The following is a 12,776-nucleotide window of genomic DNA, read 5'->3' as shown; positions in this document are numbered from 1 at the left end:
AGCCAAATGACGGCTACAGCGCGGATCTCCTTTTCCAGGACGACGTCAATAGACGTAGTCCCGTGCACGAGCGGCCTGCGCGCCCCCTGAGGGGCGTGCGCGGCGCGCTCTGTGATCGGCGAGTCTACGAGACTCGCCTGATCACCGATCCGTGCAAAGGGTCGATCCCGACCCCTTATCACGTGATCAGCTGTCAGCCAATGACAGCTGATCATGTGATATAACGGAGCCGGTAATCGGCTATTATTCCTCCTCGCGCTGACAGCGCGAGGAGAAAAAAAAAAGCCGATCACCGGCGGCCGTGATCGGGACATCAGTCCCGATCACGGCCAGCCCTGCCAGTGCCCACCTGCCCCCTGCCAGTGCCCACCTGCCCCCTCATAACTACACATAATGAAAAAATAGTACCCCCCGTCAGTGCCACCCAGCAGTGCCCATAGTGCCACCCAGCAGTGCCCACAGTGCCACCCAGCAGTGCCCACAGTGCCACCCAGCAGTGCCACCCAGCAGTGCCCACAGTGCCACCCAGCAGTGCCCACAATCTGCCTCAACAAAGGTACTGCACCCCAGTGCCACATATCCGTGCCCATCAGTGTCATCTACCAGTGCCCAGCAGTGCCACCTATCAGAGCCACCAATCAGTGCCACCTATCAGTGCCCATCAGTCCCATCTATCACTGGTACCTATCAGTGCCCATCCGTGCCACCCATCCGTGCCACCCATCTGTGCCACCCATCCGTGCCACCTTATCTGTGCCCATCTTTGCCCATCAGTGCCGCCTTATCTGTGCCTATTAGTGCCGCCTTAACTATGCCTATCAGTGCCCACCAGTGCAGCCTATCAGTGCCCACCAGTGCAGCCTATCAGTGCCCACCAATGCAGCCTATCAGTGCCCACCAATGCAGCCCATCAGTGCCCACCAGTGCAGCCTATCAGTGCCGCCTCATCAGCGCACTTCAATGAAGGAGAAAAATTACCTGTTTGCAAAATTTTATAACAAACTCTTAAACATGATTTTTTATTTATTTTTGCATCTTTTTTTGTTTGTTTAGCAAAAAATAAAACTCCCAGCTGTGATTAAATACCACCAATAGAAAGCTCTACTTGTGGGAAAAAAAATGATAAAAATTTCATTTGGGTACAGTGTTGTATGCCCGCGCAATTGTCATTCAAAGTGCATCAGCGCTGAAAGCTGAAAATTGGTCTGGGACTGAGGGGGGTTTAAGTGCCCAGTAAGCAAGTGGTTAAACATGCAGTACAGACAGGTATCATAGATAATAATACGCAGACATTTCTCGTTTCAGAATTTCCTATGACTCCCATATTTTATGTACTGCCTAAAATCCATAAGAATTTGAAAAATCCTCCTGGACGTCCCATCGTCTTTAGTATAAATTCTATTACCACACCATTAGCTAAATATGTAGACAAATGTTTATCTCCTCTGGTCTCCAATACCCACTCTTATATTCGTGATACTATGGATTTTTTAGAAAAGGTAGAGAAGTTTAATATACCCCCAGGGGCTGTAGTAGTCACCTGGGATGTAGCCAATTTGTATACAGCTATTCCACATGAGCTAGGAATTGAAGCAAGCAAACGCCTTCTAAAACAATCGGGACTTTATAGTTCTGCTCAAATAGAATTTATTTTAAAACTATTGCGGCTTGTATTGGAAGAGAATTTTTTTCTGTTCAAGGATACATACTATTTACAATTGACAGGCACGGCGATGGGTTCTAATGTCGCCCCCCCCCATATGCCAATGCATTTATGGATATGCTGGAAAATGCATTTGTTTATCATTGTAAACTTTTTGAAGATAATTGTCTGGCATACTTTAGATTTATTGATGATGCCTTTGGCATATGGGTGGGCGACACTGAATCGCTGTGGTTATTTAATGAATATCTTAACTATTTGGTTCCTGGTCTGAAATTTAACATGTCGGTTGCAAATGAAAATGTTCCTTTTCTGGACACTTTATTATCTGTTCAGGAAGGGAGGATTGTTAGCGATATTTATCGCAAACCCACAGACTTCAATCAACTACTACACTATTCTAGTTTTCACCCTCCAGGTGTATTTAAATGCATTCCAAGAAGTCAGTTAAAAAGAGTTGCTAGGATCACTGATAAATCTAGCTTTAAAGCGGTTCTTCACCCTAAAGGGGAAGTTCCGCTAGTATTATCCCTCCCCCCTCCGGTGCCACAATCGGCACCTTTCGGGGGGGAGGGGGGTGCAGATACCTGGATAATCCAGGTATCTGCACCCACTTCCGGCCAGACCGCCGCATGGCTCCGCCCACCCCCGCATGGCTCCGCCCGCCCCCCCGTTGTGTTCTGGGAAACACACAGTTCCCAGAGACACAGCGGGGGACCATAAGAGAAGCGCAGCGCAACTCGCGCATGCGCAGCAGGGAACCGGGCAGTGAAGCCCTCATGCTTCACTTCCCGATTCCCTGACAGAGGATGGCGGCGGTGGCTGCAGCGAGACGAGCGATCGCTCGTTATCTGCCGCCGACATCGCTGGAACCTGGGACAGGTAAGTGTGATATTATTAAAAGTCAGCAGCTGCAATATTAGTAGCTGCTGGCTTTTAATATTTTTTTTTTAGGTGCAGCTCCTCTTTAAGGAGGACAGACTGAGTGAGATGGAGGTGAGACTACGGCAGCGGGGTTATCCTGGTAATACAGTACATTTTGAACATACTAATTTAGAAACAAAAAAAGAAATAAAATCCTGTCCTAGGCTCTCCTTCATCTCTGTTTCATCCCTTCCCTAATAAAGTTAATAATATTATTAAAAAAAACACTGGTCCATATTAAGCAAAAATGATCCTTCTGTCCCTGAGTTTCGTTTCTCCCTTTTACCTTCATACCATAAGGGTAGGACCATATACAATCGATTGGTAAGATCTGACCAGTATAGGGCACCCACTTCACGGGTTACTTTTTTGGGAACTCCTAATTATGGTTCATTTCCTTGCTTGTCATGCATTCAATGTTCTAGCATGATTAAAGGGAAGTCCTTTAATCATCCGACTCAAGGTTACAATATCTCTATAAAAGATCATTTTACATGTCAATCTACATATGTCATATACATCATCAAATGTCCGTGTGGTTTGATCTATGTAGGTGAAACCACACAAAAAGTCAAAGACAGAATAGCTAGACATAAATATTCTGTTAGGGATAAAAATGATAAATGACCTCTCTCTAGACGTTTTTTAGAAATGAACCATTCGGTTTCTCAATTGAGATATATGGTAATCGATGGTATTCCAACTAATAGACTTGGGGGGAACAGAGAATTGGAATTGAGAAAAAGAGAAGTTTACTGGATAAATCACTTAGACTCTTTATATCCTAAAGGGTTAAATACAGATTTTAATCTTTATTTATTTTTATGATGGTATAAGTCTCTATATGTGTTGACCGATCTGCCAGATATTGGCTGATACGGCCACACATTATGAGATTTCTTTGTTTGTTGTTTAGTTTTTTTCATGGTATGTGAATATACAAATTAATCTTGATGACTCATTGATTATGTTTTCTTTGTATTTTTTTTTTTTTTTGGATGAACTACATGATTCAGCATACTATCTTCAAGGGAATACGTCCTTTTGTCACGTTTTTTAGCTATTGTTCAGATATACCCATAGATATAGAAAAGATGTATGAGAGATACAAGGGGTGGTTTGTGGAGATTGATTCCAGCTGAATGTAATTAACTGATTAATGATAGATGTGCGCTATAAGCCTTTATATGTGAAGTTGGTTACAATTTTTATTGCAGGTATGTGGTCATGAGGAAGGGCGATACCATGCTTAGCCCGAAACGTCACCTGAATACCTGAATTATACCTGATGTGATGTAAATTTTTATCAATAAATTTACTTTTGTTTGTGCAGCAATCCCTTTTCTGCTTTTTTATATTGAGTCTTTGGGACAGACTCGATTGCTGGCACACCTGTTTCACTGACCGTGTGTGCATCTCACCTACTACTTTTTTTTCTCTCTCTCTTTCTCTCTCTCTATATATATATATATATATATATATATATATATATATATATATATATATATATATATATACAGTGGTGTGAAAAAGTGTTTGCCCCCTTCCTCATTTCCTGTTCCTTTGCATGTTTGCCACACTTAAGTGTTTCGGAACATCAAACCAATTTAAACAATAGTCAAGGACAACACAGGTAAACACAAAATGCAATTTGTAAATGAAGGTGTTTATTATTAAAGGTGAAAAAAAATCCAAACCATCATGGCCCTGTGTGAAAAAGTGATTGCCCCCTAAACCTAATAACTGGTTGGGCCACCCTTAGCAGCAACAACTGCAACCAAGCGTTTGCGATAACGTGCAATGAGCCTTTTACAGCGTCCTGGAGGAATTTTGGCCCACTCATCTTTGCAGAATTGTCCTAATTCAGTTACATTAGAGGGTTTTCGAGCATGAACGGCCTTTTTAAGGTCATACCACAACATCTCAATAGGATTCAGGTCAGGACTTTGGCTAGGCCACTCCAAAGTCTTCATTTTGTTTTTCTTCAGCCATTCGGTGGTGGACTTGCTGGTGTGTTTAGGATCATTGTCCTGCTGCAGAACCCAAGTTCGTTTCAGCTTGAGTACACGAACAGATGGTCGGACATTCTCCTTCAGGATCTCTTGGTAGACAGCAGAATTCATAGTTCCTTTTATCACGGCAAGTCTTCCAGGTCCTGAAGCAGCAAAACAGCCCCAGACCATCACACTACCACCACCATATTTTACTGTTGGTATAATGTTCTTTTTATGAAATGCAGTGTTCCTTCTACGCCAGATATACTTGGACACACACCTTCCAAAGAGTTCCACTTTTGTCTCATCGGTCCACAGAATGTTGTCCCAAAAGTCTTGGGGATCATCAAGATGTGTTGTGGAGAAATTGAGACGAGCTTTGATGTTCTTTTTGCTCAGCAGTGATTTTCTCCTTGGAACTCTGCCATGCAGGCCATTTTTGCCCAGTCTTTTCCTGATGGTGGAGGCATGAACGCTGACCTTAACTGAGGCAAGTGAGGCCTGCAGTTCCTTGGACGTTGTTGTGGGGTCTTTTGTGACCTCTTGGATGAGTCGTCGCTGCGCTCTTGGGGTAATTTTGGGCGGCCGGCTACTCCTGGGAAGGTTCACCACTGTTCCATGTCTTCGCCATTTGTGGATAATGGCTCTCACTGTGGTTCGCTGGATTCCCAAAGCTTTGGAAATGGCTTTATAACCCTTTCCAGACTGATAGATCTCAATTACTTTCTTTCTCAATTGTTCCTGAATTTCTTTGGGTCTCGGCATGATGTGTAGCTTTTAAGGATCTTCTGGTGGACCTTACTGTGTCAAGCAGTTCCTATTTAAGTGATGCCTTGATTGTGAACAGGTGTGGCAATAATCAGGCCTGGGTGTGGCTAGAGAAATTGAACTCAGGTGTGGACAACCACAGTTATAGTATGTTTTAACAAGGGGGGCAATCACTTTTTCACACAGGGCCATGATGGTTTGGATTTTTTCTCACCTTTAATAATAAACACCTTCATTTACAAATTGCATTTTGTGTTTACTTGTGTTGTCCTTGACTATTGTTTAAATTGGTTTGATGTTCCGAAACACTTAAGTGTGACAAACATGCAAAGGAACAGGAAATGAGGAAGGGGGCAAACACTTTTTCACACCACTGTATATATATATATATATATATATATATATATATATATATATATATATATATATATATATATATATATATATATATATATATATATATATGGGAGCTCCCCCTACTTTTGTAGCTATGCATGAGATCTCACTTAAAGTACTCAGTCTTTATCTTTGGATCTGCGCTAGCAAGGGTAACTCCATATAAATTGGTAATCCAAGGTTAAATCAGTTAAAATTGAATTAAAGATGATCCTAGTATTGCTTCCACAAATATAATACAGTGCTTGAAGTGTGATAATAAGTAGGCCTTATGCCTGCCTAGCGCCAGTTGCTATACTCCTTCTCTGTGGGACTAGGTATCCCAGCGAGGCCTGTATATAAGTCTGATTAGGTGCAATGGTTTAGAAAACGGTGGGTAGCAACCCGCTCACCAACTGGATCGGAACCTTGGTATGGTCATTTTGGTCCAGGAGGCCTCTGCACAAGTCCTCACAGGTAGGCCATGTGTTCCCAAGAGACCTAAAATGGCCTCTCAGGATCCTTTTATCTCCTACCCAGCATGCAAAACAAGAGAGGGTGTCCATGGGTAGGTCACTCAGCATCCTGGGTAAAGGGATCAACTCTCCAATGTAAGTAACAGTCCCTTCCTGTAAATAGTTCAATGCTTGAAAGCCAAAAAATATTTAAGTTCCCTTTCATTATTTGGCCGCTAGATGGCGCCAAACACTAAGATATATAACCGTCCATAGACTTTCATTATAATGCTAATACACATCAGAAGACAAGGATATCAGCGATACATATATATATATATATATATATATATATATATATATATATATATATATATATATATATATATATATATATATATATATATATATATATAGTAAGTTTGGGGGGGGCGGAACTTACAGGTGAGGCAATTTTACTAGAAACACAATAGGGGGAGGGGAACTGAATAATCTGTGATTGGCTTGAGAGCTTTGTAGGAGGGGGGTGTTTTTTTGTTTTTTTTTGCTGGGAAAGTGTATTGGGTGGGCTGTGGATTTCTGTTAGGAGGAGGAATGAAGGGATATTTGCTACGAGTGGGGATTGGGGGGGTTGTGGTAGGATGGGTTAGGAGGATTTTGGCTAAGAAAGAGAATGCGGGTAATTTGACCTCCTGTACCCTCCTGTACCCTGCCGACTCTCTGCTGACTCTGTCCTCCATTCTGCTGACCCCAGCTCCCATCCTGCTAACCCCTGTACACTGCCCTACTGAGCCCCTGTGCTCTGTCCTGCTGACCTTTGTACACTGTCCAACAAAGTAAGCGCCTCTCTACACTGCCCTACAAACTAATGGCCTCTGTAAACTTCCCTTCAAACTGCTGACCCTATCCTCTACCCTGCTGATAACCTGCCATAAACTGCCCTATTGACTCCTATACACTGCTCTGCTGACCTTGCATCCTCTGCCGCCTGACATTTTTTGCTGCACCCCACTAAGTAAGTAACTGGCTTTGTATTCCTAAGGGAGTATAGGCCACTGTTGGTTCAAGAAGCCCTGCAGGATATTTCTCTTGCCAGTCCAGTGCAGCCAGGAGTTATGCAAGACAAATAGGAGTTGTACATTACTGCACAGAAGTTTGCCCCCGTACAGCCAGGAGTTGTGCTATACTGTACAGTCAAGAAAGTACAGTGCAGCCAGAGGTTGTACATTACAGCCTGAATTTTGTACTTAGCAGCCAGAAGCCAAGCAGTCTTCAAGTTGTACAGTTCCTCAGTTCCAGGGTATGCCATGCTTCTTGTCCCTATCCAAGTTACTGTTCTAATAAAAACCTCAAAAAGAAACCCCTAGACCAGTGATAGTGAACCTTGGCACCCCAGATGTTTTGGAACTACATTTCCCATGATGCTTGTGCACTCTGCAGTGTAGTTGAATGATGGGAAATTTAGTTCCAAAACATCTGGGGTGCCAAGGTTTGCCATCACTACCCTAGACTAATCTTTGAGTCTGAGGAAGAATTATGGAATTGCTGTGTGCCCGGCTGTGTGTGTTCTGGGGGGGGGGGGGGGCTAGTATAGGACCAAACTACCAGTGGTTCCTGCGGGGATAGCACTACATGTGCTGGAATGTAAACTAACTGAGCTGCGTATGAATATTGCTGAGAATGAGCTGATATTTGAATACAGAGTCCCCAATCTCCAAAGTTTTTGCAAATCCTAGTAGATCTGTAAAGCTTTCAAAATAAATACATCTAGCAATCCATCCAAGAGGTGTTCAACCACATAGACATGCTGCGGCACGTATTGTAATACACAGCCTCCAATGCAAAATGAAGGGGGAGGTTGCCAATGCCATAATGCAGTTTGCTACAGATTGCCTAAAATTCTCTTTTCATGATAAGATCAGATCATACCTTTCTGGTTATGCAAATCCAGTCAAGTGAACCAACACAATAGTAACACCCTATGAAAGTGCACCAATAAAATGTATTACTCAGCAGCATGGGAACATACACACGTCTAAACACAACTGGTTGTTTAAAGAAGAAGAAAAAAAAAACGATTTAACAAGAGCACGCAGATCAGTTTTAATTTACAAAAGACAATCAAAACACATTAGTTTGCTATTATTTACACTGCAAGTGGATCAAGGATGCTTTGCAGCGGTACATATTATAGGATACAAATAATAATGCAGCACAACTAAAACATGTGTCCCAAATGATGAAACAAAAAAGTCCTTAAAATGGTTTCGGAATGGCATGTCCAAAGCATTCATATAGGTGTAATAATTAAGTGTCTACAAACTTGCCACTGTACAGGACTGGAAATTATGGCAGTGAAGCCTTAAGCCCCATACACACTATCAGATTTTCTGCTGACTTTTGTCTTCAGATTTACCAAAACCATGTAGTGCAAGGGCCTGCCTGACTGCAAATAAATTGAAACTCCTAAGGTTTGACCTTATATTATATGGTTTTGGTAAATCTGAAGGAAAAAATCAGCAGAAAATTTGATAGTGTTTATGGGGCTTCACCACTGGAATCTCTAAAGTCTATAAAAATATGATTCAGATAGGAACCACACAAAACTGAAAAATCAGTGGACGTCATATAATTTCAAGTCAGATTTTGCTTAGATTTGATCTGTCAGATTAGCATAATTTAAAAAACAGCTGTGTATTGTGAGGGCGCACACTACATATCTTATACAGAATGCCTGTGAGCTGCTAGTTTTAGGGCTCATGTAGGTGGGTATTGTTGGCGAATGCTGTTGCAATAGAGTGCGAAATTGCTCAAATGTGAGAGTTTGAGTGCAAAACTCAGCAAAGGTTGGGTTTTGCATTTGATGTGCATTTCAAACACAAGAAACAAACTCACCTGTGTCCATGTGCAAAAGCCTCTGTGACCTCAGGGTGCAAGATTTTAGCTTGTTCTTTTTTAATTCGAGATTTGTATAATGATACGGGTGCTTTGAATAGGGACATAATTATATTTTATTGAACAGAGGGCCTCATGGAAAACAGAGAATTGAGTGAAGGACCTACTGAGGAAGCTTCTGGAGGTGTAACACACATAGGAATGGAGTCAAGTCAGTACATTTGATGCCACCACTGGGCTGTGTGGAGATCCTGCGGTGAGAAGGCCGTTTACTTTTATACATGGCACTGAGAGTGCATTTGTTTGTGAGTGTTCTATTTTAGATTTTATTCAATTGTTTTAAAACGTATTGAGAGTTCCATCTGCATGATCACACGGCACGCGGAGAAAAGGAGGTTGAACCGAAGCTCAAGTCCATGTGTCAGTGCTTGTGATTGTTACTGGGAGCCAGGAGCTAGTTGCAGTATAGCCCTAGAGGGGCAAAAGCGCGTTTGTCATTGACAAGTGATTAACCACTTTACACCCCACCTATAGTCAAATGACGTCCATAGGAGGGATCTCCTATCCTGGGCGGGCGTCATATGACGTCCTGGGCTTCCCGGCCGTCTAGGGGGTGTGCCGCGTCATTCGAGAGCCGGTGCACATGAACGGCGGCCTCGATGTCTGCCAGACACTCACGATTGCCGGTAACAGAGCCTGGATGTGGATCTGTGTGTGTGAACACACAGATCCACATCCTGTCAGGGAAGAGGAGACAGATCGTGTGTTCCCAGTACAGAGGAACAATGATCGGTCTCCTCCCCTTGTGAGCCCCCTCCCCCTACAGTTAGAATCACTCCCTAGGTAACACATTTAACCCCTTGATCGCCCCTACTGTTAACCCCTTCCCTGCCAGTGACATTAATACAGTAATCAGTGCATTTTTATAGCACTGATCGCTTTATAAATGTGAATGGTCCCAAAATAGTGTCAAAAGTGTCCGATGTGTCCACCGCAATGTCACAGTCACGATAAAAAACGCAGATCGCCGCCATTACTAGTAAAAAAAAAATAATAATTATAAAAATGCCATAAATCTATCCCCTATTTTGTAGACCCTATAACTTTTGTGCAAACCAATCAATATACGCTTATTGCAATTTTTTTTACCAAAAATATGTAGAAGAATATATATCGGCCTAAACTGAGCAAGCGATGTGAGCCAGATCACAGCCCTTCACCACAGCCAGTGACGCAAGGCATCAACCGGAGACAGAGCAGATGAACACATTATATAATATGCCTGAATATATCGCTCGTTTGTGAGTGTTTCCATGTTCAATTTTTACTATTAAATGACCTAACTTGCTACACTTAGAAGGCACTGTTCTTTGTATTTTCTATGTTCCAGAGTTTCTTCAAACTTTTGAGCTGGCAGCCTTCTAAGGACAGCACATTGTTTTTCTCACATGGACTCATTGATTTATAAGGACTTGTCCTACTGCCCAGTTTAATCTATTCTATACCCATTTAATAATTACAAACTGTCATATCCAGAGTGCGCCATATTACTCCACTCCCAAACTTAGTGAGACTAGGGCCTGGTAAAATCTTTCAAATCCTTCCATGCCTCAACAGTTAAAAAAAAAAGAAAAACCACAGCAATGTACATGAAATTGTAGCTTCTGATGACAACATCACGTTGAAACGCGTAGGGTCAGGCTTCCTTGGAGTGACCTGCACAGCCTGTCCACTCGCAACCTGGGTTCGTAGCTGGTGCTAACAGAACTATGAATGCCTAACCAGTTTATTCTGAGTGTTTGGTAGACGCTGCTAAATGTAAGTGTGCTCCATGTTATGTGCATACTAAAACGTTAGGATTTTACACTATTGGCGCTTCTCTGTTCCTCAATTATGGCCGTTCATGGGAGATGAGAGTATGCTGACTTTACTCCTGATGAGCTGGAGATGAATAACCCTTTGTGCACTGGAGAAAGCGGTTTGTTAATTCTGATGGGGTGGCCTTGTTGGAAAACTGGGGAGTCTGAACACGGACTCAATTAGTTCAGCTGCATACTTTGTGTCATTATTTATTTATTTATTTAAATTAAATTTATTTGCAGGTAAGTACCCAGTTTTTAAGGTGGTGGACACTTGGTGTAGATAAAGCACTGAGAAGATACATATTTTTGTGCACAAGAGCACCTCAGCACTTTATTTGGTGGACTGAAGACACTTTATATAAACCTTTGCTATACGGATGAACTTGAGGCCGGGTTCACACTGAAGCACGGATCGGCTCACAGCAGGGGCTCGGTGTGTCCCCGTTCACCATTTCCAGTCCAATTTCAGTCTGCATCTTTGCCTGAATTTGGACCTGAAACAGACCAGAAGATGTACAGGACTCCTGTGCCATTTGCTCCGGTGCCGCTCCGGAGACATGCAAATTGGATGTAGAGAAACCCACATTTAATTTGCAATAGCGAAAACCCAGCCTGGCACTTTTTGGATGCACTTTATTGTTATTTTTGATTAATTTAATTTGGAATTGGTGAAATTTTATACACTATTTATTTCATACATGAATTACTCGCCTTTATGTATTTGGCACAGTTAGTGTTAAATATTTTTAATTTTTAGATTGAGTAATACATGTTGGTATTTTGTTATTAGAGGTATAGACGCAGTTACAAATTTTATTTTATTCTGAGCACCTTATTGGGTTTTAGTGACAGCAGCTGTATATGTGTTTGTAGGTTTACAGTCGCGGAACTATGAGGCTGGGTTCACACTATCTTCGCATGTGGCTCACAGCAGGGGTCCGGTGCGTCCCTTTCACAGTTTTAGGTCCGATTTCAGCCCAAATTTTTGGCTGAATTCAGACCTGAAAGGGACCAAAAGATGCATGGGGCTCCTGTGAAAATTTGAACCGGAGTCACAGTGGAGATATGTGAACCGGCTCCATAGACAGTCGGTCAAAATCTCCTGCTATTGGGGAATCCACATCCAATGCGCAATAGTGTGAACACAGCCTCAGAGTCTTAAAAGTCGCACTTGAGACCAGGCCCTGGTGTTCCAGCACTGTGGGGGGGGAGGTAGCTGGGGGCCAGGGGAGCAGCTGGGGGCCAGGGGGCCCCTTTATGGGCTCTGAAGGTTCTAGTTACGCCTTTGGTGCAGACTGTTTGAAAATACACAATGCAAAGTTTTGATGGAAACAGATCCGTTATTAACAATGTATTTTGGCAGTCCCCTGCTTTTTAATTTTGTTTGAAATTTGCGTTGAAATGTATGCAGTGTGAACACGCCCTAAGAAAGATTTGAGTGGGGATGTTTAAATGACACACCTGCTAAATAAGCTACAGTAAACACTACTGAGAGGTTTCAAACATAGGTTTATAACTATGTCATAGTGCATCTTTACAGTAGATTCCATGTTCTATGTCAGGGGCCTTCAAACTTTCTACTCAAAGGGCCAGTTTACTGTACTTCAGAGTATAAGGGGGCAAGACTGTGGCCAGTGGGAGTAAACAATGCCTCAGGCTTGGTGATCAATTAAGTAAAATAATTACATAGTTGAATGCAAGTGGGAGGATCAGTGCCCCATCGTTGATGTCAGTGGAGGTAATAGTGCCCCATCATTGGTGTCGGTGGAAGGGATAGTGCCCCATTGTTGGTGTCAGTGAGAGAAATAGTGCCCCATTCTTGTTGTCAGTGGAAGGGATA

Source organism: Lithobates pipiens, unplaced genomic scaffold (genome assembly GCF_037356315.1).
Source record: "Lithobates pipiens isolate NorthernLeopardFrog02 unplaced genomic scaffold, aLitPip1_a1.2 Scaffold_8, whole genome shotgun sequence".
Taxonomy (NCBI): Eukaryota; Metazoa; Chordata; class Amphibia; order Anura; family Ranidae; genus Lithobates; species Lithobates pipiens.
This window is presented reverse-complemented; position numbering follows the sequence as displayed.